Raw genomic sequence first — 18,487 nt, 5'->3', positions numbered from 1 at the left:
ACTACCCCTGGGAATTAGCTTTCCACAATTCAAAATTTCTTTATGGGACCAAATACTTATTGTAAGAAATAACTTTGTGGATTCTGGCACCGTATCACACCAAGCTTAAATAATAAGAATTGTTTCACTAAAATCCCAGAAGGGACAAGGGAGACTGCTTTCATATCAATGAGTGAGTGTACCAAGATTCATATTCGCTCAATGATATGGGACCCACAGCTTATCACCAAGGTCTAACGGCGTGTCCTAAGACACCACTTGAAGATAAGTTTTGCATGGCTGAAATACTCAGAAAATGTCGCCAACATTAATGAAGGGTATTTTGCCACCAATGAAAATTTGATGTTGCCTGGCTGGGGAATCGTTTTGAAAAAAGGTCGCAAAGCGACCCATGCTGCAATGTATGTATAAGAATCCAATTGGACAATTAATACCCTGGGGCACCATTTAATTTGCAATAATGCAAAAACTGACAATGGGAAAATGTTGTTCTCTACACAAAACCCATTATATATTAGGCAGTAGGCCCGATATCTAGCAGACACGTTATGGCAATTTGCATCAGGGGGAAAAGTCAGTACCTCTTTTTCCATATGTAGGCTACCTTGCCCGTATGTGCCCTCCAGGAAATAAAATATAGACCAAAAAATATTTTTTTTTATTTTTCATGCAAAAGTAATGGTCCATTTCACCCGCTAAATAATTTCAGATCATCATCCAAAATTGTAGGCGTCTTAATCTAACTAAACTCTTACCTCGTTCAAAATTTAGTGATTATTGAGCTATAATTGCGACCTCAAGCGAGCTTCTGATTACACTACAAACAAAAAACTGGGTATATTAGGATGCAACTTTGTTAACTGACCATGTACACCAACACAATTGGCATCAATAGAATAGAGTTTCGCTGGACCCCTTCCATGTATAGCGTATTTGTCGGGAATGTCTCTTCCAGGAATAAAGATATAAGCTGTATGTTAAAAATGTTCACACAAAAGTTCTGACCCATTTAACACTCTAAATATAAATATTATCTGATCGCCATCTCAAATTGCAAGCTTCTTCTTTGTCATATACTCTTACCTAATTTACCTTATTAAAATTGCGTTGATCGGACTATTATTGCGACCTACAGAGCCGCTACAAAATTGGATAAATATTATGTTTTTGGTGCATTGATTACAATTTATAATGGACGAGATATGAAGATTTGTATACCACATCGGGGGTCACCACCGAATAATTCGCGGTGTTATATGAATTTTTACCACAACAAACTTATAATACTATTCTCGAATTATTTAAAATTAGATGTGGCGCATACGATTTTGGATCCAGCGCAATGTGTTCCCACTTGTATGGGAAGGTGCGACAAAAATATTTATAATCGTCGGATCATTCTGATTTTTTCAGTATATGCTAAAAATAAGTAAAAAATACTTTAGCCAACAAATCATCAATATGGGTCCAGTTTCTCCTATAGCCCCCATGTAGCGGTACCACCCGATTTCAGGTATTTTGAAGCTTTAATCTACATTTTCGGCCCTAATTGGCTGTACTTTGGTATTTGGGGTTCTCAATTGTGGTATTAGGTCCAGGTTTCGGTATAGCTCTCATATTATGATACCTCCCGATTTCAGGTATTTTGAAGATTTTATCAACTTACCGAAAAATTTCGTTAATTATCGAAATTATAAGCATGTTAATTTTACCGGCAAATATCGATAACAGCAAAAATGAGTTACAGAATCCCACTACAGATTTCGGTATAGCTCTCATATTACACTATGCAACACTGAAAATGCAAACAACTTCTAGTAGTATGCATTTTTTTTAAAGTACATATTTAGACTACAAAAACCCTAGTAGGGTTTTGTCCTGTCAGATCCAGTTCGGATTTTATGGCCTCATCTAAACCGGGCTAAATCTACACTTTTTTGCATTTATAAGGCCTTTATCTCAGAAACGAATAGGAATATGGCCTTGCTGTCTTTAGCAATATTGTAACCCTAAACTAGTAGAACTTGTCTTTGAAAAGAAAAAGAAAAACTCCATCTAGGGCATCAAAATCTATAAAATATAGAACATTTTACATAATTGCTAAAATTCTGATCAGTATCGGCTAAACTATTGGGAGTTGAACCAAGTAACCTTTTGCAAAAATCTTCCAAACAAAGTTCTCAACAATTCTTTAGAACATTCTGAAACTCTAAAATGCTTACTTCAAGTTGTTTCAGCGGTATTTTGCATCATATCTTTTACAACACGTATTTCAAACACAGTTCACACCAACAGTTTATTCTCGCATTTCGGATTTCACTACATTATTGACATTTTTATTACATCGTCGTTGCAAAATGTACTGAAAACAACGGCATAGAGACATTTTACAACAATGACATGTTCTGAAGAGTTGTGCACTACATTCCAGGGAATTATTTTTCCAAAAGAAAATATTCAGAAAAAATTAACGGTTTTGGAGATACGGTGCGAAATGTAAAAAAATTGTGGAATTTTTGCATATATTTTAAAATTTGAGGCAACAAATGTAGTTTTTCGAGTTCATTATTTCTCCAAATATTTTATATTTAACCATTACCTTAAAAATGTTGCACAGTGTTACGGTACCTCCCTATTTCAGTTATTATGAGATTTTTATCTACATTTTCGGTTCGAATTGGTTGTAATTTGCTATTTGGAGTTCTTACTGGTCAAAAAACGTCTCCGACTGGTATAGTGGACAAGAAAGGAAACAAATTATTCCATTTGAGGTCAGAAGATTTCATGGTGGGGGATACAATAAAGTTCGGTGGGACCGAACTTGATATTTTTACTTGTTTTTCATATTATATGTATATAGCATCATACATATATCAAAAATATACAATTGTAAAAAATACACTCATAAGTAGATCCCAAGACAAAAATATCTAAATCTTTAAAGAAAAAAACCAAAACAAACAATTAAAACACAAAACAAAGAAGAAACTGAGAATACAGTAATACGGCATATTCACTGAAACGACCAGAGGCATCGTCAGTATTTTTAATGTCACACACGGTAATGTAAATATATGCAGCTGGAACCAATTTTTTTGGAAACTGGACACTATTTCGAACATTCTTCAAAAATTTAGAAGAGTGGCGAAAGATGGCGAAGTTAGTAAAACTCTACTTAAATTTTTAGGACTTGGAAAAAAATCCACAAAAAAAGTATTATAAAAATGTGATTACCAGCACATTTTATGCGAATAATGTGTACACATTATTATGTAAAAGTAATTAGAAAATCTTGTACTAAAACTTCCATTTCGAAAAAAAATAATTTTATCGTTTGAATTTTGAGTTACTTGCCTTGTAAGAAGTCACAACCTTACTGATGTTTTTAAAGTTTTTAAGACATCATACGTAAATGTCAACTTCTTCTGTTTTGTTTTGTTAAATACCGTTATAAATTACAAAAACAGTGCTGGAATATTAAAATATAATATGTTTAGAGAAAATTTGCTGAATTGTCGCAGAGATTTGCTGATAACGATTTTTAGAATTTTGTCGCAGGTTGGGACCAGTGTGCAGCGAATCAATCTCTATGCATATTTCGATGTTTCACTCAGCGACCAAAGTGTGCCGTCAGCTGAAAAAAACTTAAAGTGGGTAAAAGTCGCATATCGATCCGGATCTTTCACATCGTTCTTTGGCTCTTTTTCGTTCAATAAAACATTTCAGTCTATAATTATTTTGTGAATACCGTTAATTATCTGCATCAATATTAAATAGTCGTTTCATCAGCCAAAAATGTTTCTTTCCATTCAATATAGAAAAACTAATTTTTATTTGAATATAATTTCAATATATTTTTAATTTATACCTATAAATTAAAAAAAAAAATACTACATTCGACACACAAGATATTTATTTTTTATGTTAACAAGAAAAAAACGAAATGTTTTCATCGTAAGGGATAGATAGAGCGAAAATTAACACACGTTCAACTTGAAAACTAGAAAAACCAAGCGCTTTAAGAACGAGAACAGTAAAAAGAACGAGATGATTAAGCTCAAAATTTAAACGTACGATGTAAAAGAACGACACAACTCTGCAACCATATGCATTTGTTTTGCTTGTGTGTGTGCAAAGCTAATGCTTGGTTTACATTACGAAATCCACTCGATTTCAACTGTCAATTCCTTTGCGTATACGTCAAATGAAAACTCATCCGAAATCCATTGGATTTCATTTGACGTTTAAGCAATGGAATTGACAGTAACTTCTTGTAATCGACTAAGGTATTTTGTATGGTACTGTAGAGTAAACGAACAACATCCAGTAACAATTTGTACAAATTGTAAGTAAACGAACACACATAATACTATAACAAAATGCAAAAAAACACAACAAATGCGAAAATGTCCGAGTTCTACGTCACTTTTGGCAACCATTTTTTGTGGGGTTTAAACGACCAGTGGCTTTAAGTGGGTTAAAAAATCAAAAAACCCCGAAATTTAGGCTTCAATTTTAGGTAGATGCGGTGGATATATCGAAAAATCATACACTAGTATCATATTGTTCATGGGGTATTCTTCTGGGTCATAGGTCCATCAAATGTAAGTTTAAGGCTTCTGCCTTTAAGGCTTCTGCCTTCGGAAAGGAACATAAAAAAATTGTTGGCGTCAACCCATTTTTCTACATTAATGCCAATACAGAATCGTCGTAAATAATGTTTCATGGTCGATATTATGAGACCCCTCATGAAACACTTCATTCTAAAGAAATTCAGTCATATTATATAGATTATGTCAACAGTTCTCGAATTATGAGAGGGTGAAACTCGGATTCATCGATTGTCAAACCCTTTTTTGTTATTTACTATGTATTCTTTTGGCCTTAAAGCTGAGTGTGTAGACATGGCCACAGTCTAAAATACTTAAAAAGTCTTCATCTGCAATCGATTGTGTTCTTCGATTCCTAACCACTGTCCCATAGCCTATACGTGTCAATTGTTCAAGAGACATTGATGTATAAGACATTCTCCTTGGATATGTTTCATATCTCCAAAGGGGGGTAAATAAAAACATTGCCTCTAAAATGCATAGATAGATGAATGGTGGAGTACATGGAGTGCGAGTGTTTGTGTGGCAAAGTGGGTAGTGCCACAAATTGATCACAATTAAATGTTTTGCACTCTATTGCGAAAAAATGAAAGACTAAATAAACTCTAATGCCAATCAGCCACACAAAAGCAGCCAGCCTGTCTGTCTGACTGCTTGCCTTCCAGCCATCAGCTACAATGCTACGATTTTGCTGGCTACTGGCATTTGAAAAAAAAAAAAAAAATACTCACACCCGATTTGACTTCATTTAGTTTAGTGGCACCACTCCACACCATTCCCCAACAATGTCGGATCTGTATGGTGGCTTTGGTGATACGTTTTAATGATATCGTCGTCTATTTATCACCAGACCAGCCAGAGAGTTATAGTCATCGTCGCCGTCGTAGTATTCATATGTTACGACGAATCGCGTAATTATTGCTGTTTGTTAGTTTGCTGAATTGCTGCTTATTGTTGCCGTTGTTGTTGCAGCTAAATAATTAATGCGAAAATGATATGTTTAGATTGGAGGCTTTTAATTATGATTTAATATTTAGTTTGTTGTTGTCGTTGTTGTTTGTCTTTTCATTGTTGCATTTGTAGTCAATGCAATGTTTTTTATAAAGGCTTAGTAGTAGCTGCTGCAAAAAAAAAACATTCTCTTTGTGATTGATGATTATTTGGAATAACGAGGTAAGTATGCGAATTTGTATTTTCATATTAGGGTCTTTTACGCATTAGTTTATCACAAAAGAGTCTGCTTTATCTAATAAATATATAAAAGAGCTTAGTGATTGATGACTGTGTGAGTGAGTGACATGTAGATTATCGCCCAGACGAAACCGCTGAAGCTAGAAAGTTGAAATTTTGACTTGGGTTGCTGTTGGGGTGTAGGGGTGAGATAAGGCTGGGTTTTTGAAAATTCGAACTAGAAGGGTACGAAAAGTACTAAAAGGAACTAAATATTGTACGCTTTGCATTAGGCAAACGGGAAGAGCTAGAATTTTGAAATTTAGAATGAGGGTCACTGATGGAGAGTTTGAAAGATGTACCAAAGGGTTTTTGGAAATTCTACCTAAATGTGTACTAAAATTTAGTACCAATTATATATTTTCAACGGATATAGCTAGAATCTTGGAATTTGGTAGGTAAATCCAGGTTGGGAAGTGGTGTTTATAAAAGGAAATGGTTTTGGAAATCCGTACTCATGTGTACGAAAAGTTATAAATGGTACTAAATTTAGTACAATTTGGATTTGGGTGAACGGATAGAACTGGAAACCAGAAATTTGGAATTAAGAATATTGAAGTGTACGATTGAGATATATGAGAGTAGTTTTGTAAATTCGTACTTACGTCTACGTACTAAATAATACTCAATTTGGTACACTTTGGAGCTGGGTAAACGGATAGAGCTGCAACCCTAAATTTGGAATTAGGATTACTGGTGATGTGTAGGATTGAGATATTGAGTTAGCTTTGGAAATTCGTACTTATGTGCACGAAATGTACTAAAGTGTACTAAATTTTGTAAAATTTGGATAAATGGATTTGGAATAATGATTACTCTTGAAGTGTAGGATTGAGGTAGTTTTGGAAATTCGTACTTATGTGTACGAAAAATACTAAACGTTACTAAATTTGGTACAATTTGGATTTGGGTGAACAGATAGAGTTGGAACACTGAAATTTGGAATAATGATTACTGTTGAAGTGTACGATTGAGATATGTAGGCATTTTTTTTGGAAATTCGTACTCAAAAGGTTCTAAATTTGGTTCTATGTATTTGGATTTGATTGAACGGGTAGAGATTGAATTCTGAATATTCTGGATATTAGATTACTGTTGGAGTATAGGATTGAGGTAGTTTTGAAAATTCGTTCTTATTGCGTACGAAAAGTACTAAATGGTACTAATGTGGTTTTGGGTTAACTGATAGAGCTGAGGTCCTGAAATTTAGAATTATGATTACTGATAGAAGGATTGAGATAGTTTTTGAATTTCGTACATATACACACAGAAAAAATAGCGTCTCTAACATATTTTGCAGCAAACATATATTTGTTTGCAAGCAGTCCCAAACATAACAATTTACACACAGTTACTACCCTATAGCTGAGGAAGAGCGTAACAAAGAGAACAAAAATTCTTTTTTTTTTGTTCGGCATTTGTCACCAATATTTTCGAAAATTTACCATAGCTGAAGCCAAGGTTTACCCTTTTAGAACACGCGACTCGTGATTGTATATTATACAAATTAAATACTTTTGGATAAAATGAAATGTTTTTGGACGTGGCAAAAAATATTGGCCTTAAAAGATAATTTGCGTGGTAGCTGTGGCTATATTTATGTTAAAAAATTTGTGAAAATGGATTGAAGCCACCATGTCTTTTTTTGTTTTCTCTGGATTTGTGAGTAAACCACACTTCTCTCGAGTTTACTGTCAAAGTAAAAGCAGAAGCAAACTAAATAAGGATTATCTCACTAGTGTAGTACTTTTCAAAATTTCGTTTGCTTCTACTATTAAATGATGCTGACATTTTGAAGCCAGATTTACAGTGTTTTTTGAAATTTTCTTCTAATTTCATTCCGCAAACAGGTTTTTCAAAAAACCATATATAGGATTGTAGTACTTGCGATTCTGAGTTATTTGATATGAATATTGTGAATGTAGTCTGCACAGATTCATAGAAATCTGCATCCAAATGTGAAAATTTTGTGCGAACATTTTTCTAAAAATCGTATTTTTCGGGCCTAATTTTAACAATTGTCATTCGATTTCTTCGTACTTGATTGCACATTTTAGTTTTTTACGTTCCTGATCCAATAAATCATTCCCCGTGAAAATCCATCTACTAAAACGCGAGTTACAAGAAATTCCAAAGTAGAAAAATCATCTAAAATTGTTTTTGGAAATATCGCGTAGTTTGTCACGTTTTCTACGGTTCGTTTCCACTGCAATGAAAAAACTAGTACAGCATCTTCGTTTTAGCGGAAACAGAGATTTGAAAACTTCACTGATAAGGGAGCTACATTCATTTTATCCGAAAAAATAGTGTGTGATGCTACATCCACGGTTCTTGATTGATCGCTTTGAAATATATATTGTTACGAATGTAACTGATAGGTTTAAGTTAGTTTAGTTTAATTTCCGTTAATTTAAAAATTTGAATTGTAACGTAAAGTTTTTATTACGCAGTTACTTTATTTAAGCAACAACAACTACCATGTAGAACTCTCTTCATCATTCTAGTCGTTACATTACCTTTTGTTAATGTTCTTTTGTTTGTTTTGTTTTGCAACAATAATGTAATTATCGTTTAGTTCCTACTTCCCAGCAAGCATTTATTATCGCCCATTACCCGAAGCAGTCACTCCCAGGCGATAGAAATACACATCCGCGATCTCGCATTCTAATTGAAGTAGGCACACCGTTCGGGAAGAAATGAACCACGTCCACGACACTACTTGTGAATGCCGCTTTCGAGACTTCCTAGAAGTACTTTTAGCGATAAAATTGGTTGTGATGAAAAAAAAAACATTTTTTTTCGTTTTTCATTTTATCTGTTGTTATTCTTTTAATTTTAATTTTTTACTATTCTAATTAATGTTTCAAATTACATACGTTTTTAAAGAACACTATCCTTAGATGAAATTGCCATCTTCATTAATTTTTGTACTTTTAAAAATGTTACGTTGCCTGTCCTGGGAATCAAACCCCTGACCTTAAGAATGCAAAGCGAACATGCTTACCACTGCACCACCGTACCTTATAAACACCAGATAGGCTAAAGTCTTATATTAGTTTAAGGTTGTACACGCCTCAAATGAACGTAAAGAATCGAAGTGTCTGCATTGACCAGAGAAAGTGTCTGCCCATGCGATAGTCGTAAGTAGTAGCATTGTTAGTGTAAAAAAGCAATAATAGAATTTCGATCTCCTTTTCTGACACTAGGTAGTTATTCAAGAAGTTAAAAAAGGGACAGCAATGCAATTGTTATTGTAAAATGATAAAGGATCGCTATTTTCTAGAATAGAAGTTCAGAAAGCGATTACTTTTGATAGAGGAAGTGACTCACTCACTCCCAATTGCTGGCTGGGTTCATGTATTTCGTGTAGTTGTTTGTTGTTGTAGTTACGTCATTACTGTGCTTGTATGTATGTGAGTATGGATGTTCGCTTAGTGCGAATGTGTGTCTGTGTATTCGCTGCATAGATTCGAGAGGTTGCCATATGTTCTAGATATTTCTAGACCAAGGAGATTTTGGGTATAAATAGAGTTACGAATGGCAACATTGAGTTGAGTTGTGTTTTAAGCGTTGAACTGAACAGATCGATTAAAGAAGTGCTGCGTGCTAACTATATACAAGCTGTGTGCTTAGTAATTAAAGTCGGTTATGAATAAGTGTAATAAAGTAAATAAAGCATTGCAGAAACGTAATCTAAAACGAACCCTGTTTTATTTGGTACAAATCGTACTGGGGAATAAAACAACGTCTACACGGAGATTAGTTAAACCTAATACCGAAACAATTGGTGTCAGGAGTGAGATTACGATAATCCTACAATGAAGAAGAAGTTCAAGGATCTACGAAAGGAAGACTTGAAGAAGGCGCTATCTAAGTTTGGGTTGCCAACTGCTGGAAGTAAGGCTGAGCTACAAAAACGCATCTTGGAATTGTTCGAGCGCCTCAGAATGGGCATCGACGAGTATGAGTTTGATATTAGAGATGAAACTTCAGAGGCGGTTCCGAGTTATAGGGAGGTTACAGAAGTGATTACAGCAATATTGATGCAGGAAATTAATAAGAGAATGGAAGGGGAATCTATTGCAATAGATGAAAACTTCAAATGGGTGAAGGAAGAATTGGACGAAATTTCCCAAAAATTGGAAGAATTAGAGGCAAATTTTAGAAAAATCAGCGAAAGACTGGAGAATATTACGCAAATTATTGAAAAGCGATTGGAGGTTGTGGAAAACCACGTAAAGAAATTGGATAGACAATTACTGGCCCACGACGAGAAGTGTGTGAATTTGGAAAAGAAAATGTCGGAACTGGAAATCAAATGAGGACCAGTGCGAGTTATTGATAACACCCTGCTGAATTCGACGGATCTACATCGTTTGATGTCTTCAAATTACAATTCGAGACGGTGGCTTCGAGAAATTCGTGGAACGACAACGACAAGGCGGTACGACTACTTAGTGCAGTGATGGGCGGTGCTGCTGACGTATTACAGAATATTCCCGCCGCTTCTAGAAACCACTATGGAGATATAATTGCTGCTCTCGAACTTAAGTACGGTGGCGGGCATAAGCAAGAGACAATGGTGAAACCTCAGGCTTGCAATGTGCGGAGGCTGGAAGTTGAGGACAACAATCCTCAGACCGTTGTCGAACTACACGCACAGAAAAAATATTTTTCGCTTTTGTTGGAACAAAAATATATGTTTTGGTTCCAAAAATGTATTTTTTTTGTTCAAACATTGTAATCCAAATCCAAAAATACCATCTTTTGTTCCAAACATAGAAAACAAAAACAACTTTCGAATTTCCGCAATATTGTTAAAATCGTTAACAATATCGATTGTAGGAACTATCATAATCTAATTTTGTTTACAAAAAGTATTGTCAATACAGAAAACCAGCCCAGAAATTTTTGATTTGAGTGCATATACTTCTCATATACACTTTTCGCATAACTTGGATATAAATGTCGCGTATAATATTGCAATCATTGATGAACACAATACATGGTTTGCTGCATTGCCTGACAACAAAGACAAACAAAAAGCCACAAGAACCCACCACAACATAAGGAAAAATTAAACACCATAACAAACATGAAAAGGAAAGAAGAATGAAACAAAACAGAAACAAATAAAAACAAGAGTCTCACAAGTACATACACACAAAAACAAAGGTAAAGGCAGCATGTCATACAAACACACCACAACTCACCAAAATTGTTTTTTCAACACGGCATCGAATAGCGAGAGAAGAGAAACAAATTTTCGAAGAAAAGAGAGAAATATTGTTCAGTTGACACAAACTATTTTTGGATTTACAATACTACATGAGGAATCCGACAATATGTTAACAATACATATTTTGCTCTTGGAATATTGTTGGATCAAACATATTTTTTTCTCTGCGTGTAATGAAAGATGCACTAATGCAGGTAATAGATAAAGTGAAACGAGGGGCTGGCAAAACGAGAAGGACTTGCTACAACTGTCGGAAAACTGGACACATTGCACGAGAATGCAGATTGCAACGACCAAGGCCCAGATCCGCCTCACCGCCTTCGAAAAGCGAAGACCAACTTGGGGCCAAGAATCCGAAAAATGAGACATCAGGTGATAAAGTAAATTCCGCCAATTACGAAAGGCCGCTGGCAGAGGATGAAAACGATGGTCCAACAATTTCTATAGCCATAGTCCATCAGAAGAATCACAACTTAACGATTAAAGGCTTTATCAATGGTGTATTGCGTACCTTGACATTGGACACCGGTGCAACAAAGTCCATTATTAGACCGGATTTGGTAAAAGGGAAGGTATTGCCGTTAAATGGAGTCAAATTGCGGACGGCCACAGGCGAGACGGCAACAGTACATGGAAAGGCCTACCAAAGGCTAAGTATGGGTAGAAAATAGGTAAATTTCGATTTTATAGTGGCCGATATTGTGGACGAAGTTATACTCGGTGTAGACTTCATGCACGCAGAGAAAAAAATACGTTTGATCCAACAATATTCCAAGAGCAAAATATGTATTGTTAACATATTGTTGGATTCCTCATGTAGTATTGTAAATCCAAAAATAGTTTGTGTCAAGTGAACAATATTTCTCTCTTTTCTTCGAAAATTTGTTTCTCTTCTCTCGCTATTCGATGCCGTGTTGAAAAAACAATTTTGGTGAGTTGTGGAGTGTTTGTATGACATGCTGCCTTTACCTTTGTTTTTGTGTGTATGTACTTGTGAGACTCTTGTTTTTATTTGTTTCTGTTTTGTTTCATTCTTCTTTCCTGTTCATGTTTGTTATGGTGTTTAATTATTCCTTATGTTGTGGTGGGTTCTTGTGGCTTTTTGTTTGTCTTTGTTGTCAGCCAATGCAGCAAACCATGTATTGTGTTCATCAATGATTGCAATATTATACGCGACATTTATATCCAAGTTATGCGAAAAGTGTATATGAGAAGTATATGCACTCAAATCAAAAATTTCTGGGCTGGTTTTCTGTATTGACAATACTTTTTGTAAACAAAATTAGATTATGATAGTTCCTACAATCGATATTGTTAACGATTTTAACAATATTGCGGAAATTCGAAAGTTGTTTTTGTTTTCTATGTTTGGAACAAAAGATGGTATTTTTGGATTTGGATTACAATGTTTGAACAAAACAAATACATTTTTGGAACCAAAACATATATTTTTGTTCCAACAAAAGCGAAAAATATTTTTTCTGTGCGTGTGATTGCCTTCGATATCAACCTGGACATAAAGCACCGTGTGATGATTTGGTCCAATGTGGAAATACCGATTAATGTGGGTTACAAGGAGAAGAAAAGCATACATCGTCTAAGTGCAGAGCCCGACGAGATCGCTGTCGATCTCCGTAAGCTGAAGGTGGAAACTGCCGACAGTTGGCCCGTAGGAAATCGGAAAAATCCCGCATCGAGGGGGAAAAAGCGAAGATGTACGTCGAGGAAAGGTCCATCGAAAAGCGGCATATTTTGTGCATATGCAAAATATGCAGATATGCTAAAAAAAATAAACATATGAGTCCGTCATTGCATTCAGTTTTCTTAGAAACGAATTTTGGTCCACTTAGAATTTTCATATAATAATAAAAATATGCAAATATGCAAAATCCGATGTCTAGTTATCAGAAAAGAGTCAGCTTTATATTTTTATACAACGAAATAAGATGCTCTGTTCAAAGTCCATTATCGATTAAAGTGCATATAATACTTTTGACATACCTGCACATCCAAAAATTCAGCTATGATCAATACATTTTTGGCTTACCTGCAAATCCAAAAAAAAATACAAATGAGTTATCATCAATATATTTGATCTAAAACTAAGTATTTATTTTACATACAGAAAAATAAAAACAGATAACTAAAACTATTCTAATGATACAGAGGTTTACACGAAGAGCCTTTTTGACCAAATAATGTCCAAAAAATGTACCTATTTATTTTCCAATTTCTTCCCACCCCAATCAATCGTCGTCCAATAATTGAATATGACTCTCCGCCATCAATATAACAATAATCAAGAATTGATATCGACATAAACATCGTCAACATTGTTGTATCATTTCTGCTATTGTCTTTATTGTATGTAATCGCATTTGTTATGTTCGAAATATTCGTACTTGTTGTTTTTGTGTGGGGGTTTTTCGTTGTATAAATATCAATGTTGTGACTGTGTGTTTGGATTTTGTTTTTGGCCATTAGAGTGGCGTCTATCTATCTATAATTTACAATAATCGATTGTTTTTTTTTTCTTTTGCCTTACTCAAACTTTTTCTACTTCCCTCTACAAGTTTACATCAAATGTTGAGCTATCCTGTAGGCGAATATTGAATGTTGTTGCTGTTTTCATTCGATTGTTTTGGCTTGTTGTGTTTTGTATTTTGTTGCAGTTTTTTCTCTGTTTTTATTGCTTTCATTTTTACAATGTGCTTATTAGTTGTTTAAACTATGAATTATCTTCTATTTGTTTTCGCTTTTGTTGTATTTTTTATACGGAGAGTTGTTGTATTATTTTCAATCTGATTTTCGTGATAAGTTGCGAAAAATGCTTTCATAGAGTTGTTGCAGTTTTGTTGTAACGATGTACGAATAACAATATTTTTGCACCCGACTGTATTTTATCCATAGGTAGGTCAAGTTAGAATATGTCCTATACCGGTACACGTTTTGGTATAGCCCCCATATGACACTACCTCCCAACTTTAGGTATTTTGAGGGGTTTAGATAATATTTATACCCTCAGCCTTTAGGCTAGAAAGGGTTGTATACACTTTCATACGGACAAAATGTGCCTCATCGAACTAATGGTTTTAGACCCCAAGTATGTTTGGACGAAAAGTGTTTCCGAACATTTTGGAGTCGATTTAGCAATGCCCGTGCGTCTGTCTGTCTGGCTGGGGCGCACGATAATTCTCAAACGGATTAGCCGATTTGGTCCAAAATATGCCTATTGTAATATTTTGTCCAAACTTAGTTTAAGTTCGAAGATGTTTCAGATCGATCTACCTTTTCAGGTACCTCTCCCACAAAAGTTCGAAAATGTTCGGACAATTTGTGCGCACGATAACTCTTGAAGGGAGTAAGCGATTTGGTCCATACTTTGCACATCGTGAAATGTGTACCAAACTGAGATAAGGTTTCAATATGGACTTAATCGGTCCACTCCTTCGGGTACCCCCACACAAAATTTCGGAAAAGTTCAGTTTAGGGCCTGCTCTCGAATCGCTTTGATTTTTGTTGTAGCAACTTATATTCACTGCCCCCCATACGACGGTACAAGTTTCATCAGAGTCCATACATACTGTGTACACCGTGTGTAGTGGTTGGAGCGTAAGATAACTCTCGAACGGATCTGCAATTTCGGTCATAATATTTTGTGCAAACTTAGTTTAAGTTCGAAGATAAGCCATATCGGTCCACTCCTTCAGGTATCTCCCCCACAAAAGTTCAAAAATGTTCGGAAAAATTGTGCGAACGATAACTCTTGGTGGGAGTGAGAGATTTGGTACATACTTTACACATCCTAATATATCTACCAGGTATATGTCAGGTTCAATATGGACTATATTTGTCCACTCCGCCTCCCACACAACATTTTTGGACAAATTCACTTTAAGACCTGCTCTTGGATCACTTTGATTTTTGTTGAAGCAACTTGCATTCGCTGCCTCAATTACGTTAGAAAAAGTTTTTTTTAAAGGGCAAGTCCATACTTCTTGAGAAAAAACCCGAAAGTTGTGAAAAACCCCCTATGGCGCCATATGTAGTTACTGGAGAGCTCGAAGAAAATACTGCGTTCGCCCACACTTTGGATATCGTAATATTTCTTCGAATATTAGATGAAATTCGAAGGTAGAAGGAGTGGACCTTCCGATACAGGGAATTAACTGCACTTTTTGTCCGAAATACATGTAGTTTTTGCATTTGAGATTGGGTGCCACCGTGTTGCAATGGTATGCACACCAGCCTTGCACGCTGAAGGTCGTGGGTTCGATTCCCCGGCCATGCAACATCAAAAATTTTTCAGCGGTGGCAAAATACCCCTCAGAAATGTTGGCGACGTTTCCTGAGTATTTCAGCCATGTAAAACTTCTCTACAAAGTGGTGTCTTAAGACACGCCGTTCGGACTCGGCGATAAACAGTAGGCCCATATCATTGAGCTAATATGAATCGGGGTGCACTCATTGATATGAGAGAAGTCTCCCTTGTCCCTTCAGGGATGTTTGTGGAACAAATATATTATTTGAGATTCGCAGGTCACATTACTTCTCCACTAAAAATTGTAAACATGCTACATTTTTTTGACATTTGAGATTCCTAGTGGTCACAACAATTCTCTGCCAAAAATTGTCAGCATATGTATAAGTTTTCGTATATAGTCCATATAACGGCATCTCCCGAATTTAGGTGCTTTGAGAATTTTAACTAAATTTTTCAACCGAATTACCTGTAATTTAACATTTAAAGTTCGCAAGTGTACCAAAACTTCACCACTAAAAATTGTCAACATAGGTCGATGTTTTGGTATAGCCTCCATATGACGGCACCGTCAGATTTCACGTATTTTGAAGTTTTTATGTACGTTTCCGGACCAAGTTGGATTAATTTGGTGCTTAAGGATAAAAGTGGTAAACAAAATTCTCCAAGATAAGTTGTTGAGATAGATCCATGTTATGGAATAGCTCCTATATTACGGTACCACCCGATTTTCTGTATTTTAAGTTTTTAGCAACGTTTTCTTACCGAATTATATAAATTTTACATTAAGGGTTCCTTGTGGTCAAAACACTATGGATATATTCGGGTATTTTGAAGTTTTTCAAATTTTTCTGTCTAAATTCCGATATTTTTGGAATTTGGGATTTGAAATGGTCTTCGGACCGATAAAATTCTAAAAATATCAGAAATCGGTTGGTACCGTTATATGGGTACTATGACCCAATTTTTAGTAGACAAGTTTCTTGGCCACTTTTATCCCTAAATACGGAAGCTTCTCCTATCTTTTCGATTTACAGCGATATAATGTTTTTCATGGGCAAGTTCATGTTTCCTAAAATTATTGTCCAAAAGCTCTAAAATATCCTACGCAGACTAACTAAAGAGGCTGGTGACCACGATAACTATTGAAAGGAGTGACTGATGTTGGTCCAATCTTTGCATATCGTAATATATCTCTTTATATCCGACAATTCCTACCGGTACATTCTTAAAAAATGTCAACATGTTAGTTAAAAATTTACGACCTCCGCAAACGTGAATTGCTAATATGCACCTGGAATATCCGGCCACTTTACCAAGAATGTGCAGTTTGCACATTGGGGGATTTACTTGGAAAGTAAAAAGCTGATAGCATCGCCTTACAGGAAGTGCGATGGAATCGGAATGGAATAACAAACGACAACGAACGGTATTGAACGGCATGAAACGAAACATGGGCTAGGTGTTTGATTTATTCTAAATCGGAGATTTAAAAACATGGTATCCAGCATCACTCCGGTGGATGAGAAAATTGCCACAATCCATACAAAAGCAAGGTTCCTTAACATCACGCTTATCTGCGCCCATGCTCAGACCGAAGAGAAAGATGAACAGACCAAGGAAATAGTGTAAGAGTCCCTAGAGAAGAGTCGCCCATCTGTATACAGCGGGCGCCCACTGATTTGTTTTGCTTTTGCCATTCTCCCTCATTCACAGTGTACGTGAGCAAAACACGGCTGATAAACATTATGTGGTTGTTGTTTTTTTTACCTATACATAAACACTTGCTTCAGTTTGATGGTATTCTGTTGGGCGACGCTGCTCTGGAGAGAGCATATGAAAGCTGCCCTGGACATGATACATATTAAGATTGTTTTAGGAAATACTAAAATTGGAAGGACAAAATATCTTTTGCAAATTCAGCCTTCGACATCGAAAAGATGCTGATCGATTTTGCAGTGAGCAGCACCTGGTTCCAACTCCTCGACACACACAAGGCCATGCATATGTCTCCAGATGAAAAAAAAAACAAGAAACCAGATCGATCATTTTGGGATAGACGTAAGAAACTCTTCGAGTGTTATATCTCCGATCGATTCGGACCATATCATTGTAGAAGCCAAGGTACACACTCTTAATGTTGCGGCAAAAGTGCGATCCAACACAGGACGGAAGATGGATGTCGAGAATCTGCAAACACAACAGATAGCACTGCTTAACTGACCCACATACAAGAAGAGGCCACTCTTTATAACAATAATATGGCAGCAAATAATATCCCCCTCTCTTCAAACTGCCATCCATGGTACGATCAGGAGTGTAGTAAGGCTATTGAAAAGAAGAACGCGGTATACTGAGAAACCCTACAGTCAAAGGCATCACGAAGCGCCAAGGGAGAATATCATGAGAAGAGGAGAAGTATATTTTTAGAAGGATGAAGAAAGAGCATGACAAACGTGAGCGTGAGAAAGTCAAGATGTTAAGGAGTCAGAATGATGTCCGGAAATGTTGCCAAGAAACAGTAGGCTGAAGTCTGTGGTGCAGTTACATTTTCTTGCAAAGATGGTGAAGGGAATATTGTAACTGATAAAGACAACATTCTGAAATCTGAAAGGATAATTTCTGTGTGAATCATTTGGTATCGAATATGGCCGGCGATGAAGATACCCAAAAACCAATCCCAAACAATTTAATCGTCTGAAGAACAATAGGTAAAGCGAAGCTGATGGACTGCCAGTCAAAATGTGCAACACCGGTGGCAACATACTGATAAGGAAGAAATTGATATCCACCGATTGGAATCTCAGTCTGATATGTCCTGTGTAAAAGAAATGTGACAAGACGATATGCGACAACTACAGAGGCATAAGTCTCATATCTATCGTATCTAAAGTGCTGTCGGGAGTATTGTGTAACGTCTAAAATCTATGGTCAATGGTATAATCGGGTCATACTAATGTGGTTTTAGACTTGGCAAGTCTATAATAGACCAAATCTTCACTCTACGCCAAATCCTAGAGAAGAGCCATGACATACAGATCGACTCATCCAACCGTTCGTCGACTACAATATGGTCAAGGGTGTTCCAAGCCATGTCTGTGTTTGCCATTCCTGCAAAATTGATAAGATTATGCAGGATAACATTAA

This window comes from Musca autumnalis, unplaced genomic scaffold, assembly GCF_047663935.1.
Source record: "Musca autumnalis isolate F117 unplaced genomic scaffold, ASM4766393v1 scaffold_5, whole genome shotgun sequence".
In the NCBI taxonomy this organism is placed as follows: Eukaryota; Metazoa; Arthropoda; class Insecta; order Diptera; family Muscidae; genus Musca; species Musca autumnalis.
The sequence above is the reverse complement of the archived record's forward strand: the minus strand, read 5'-3'. Positions refer to the sequence as shown.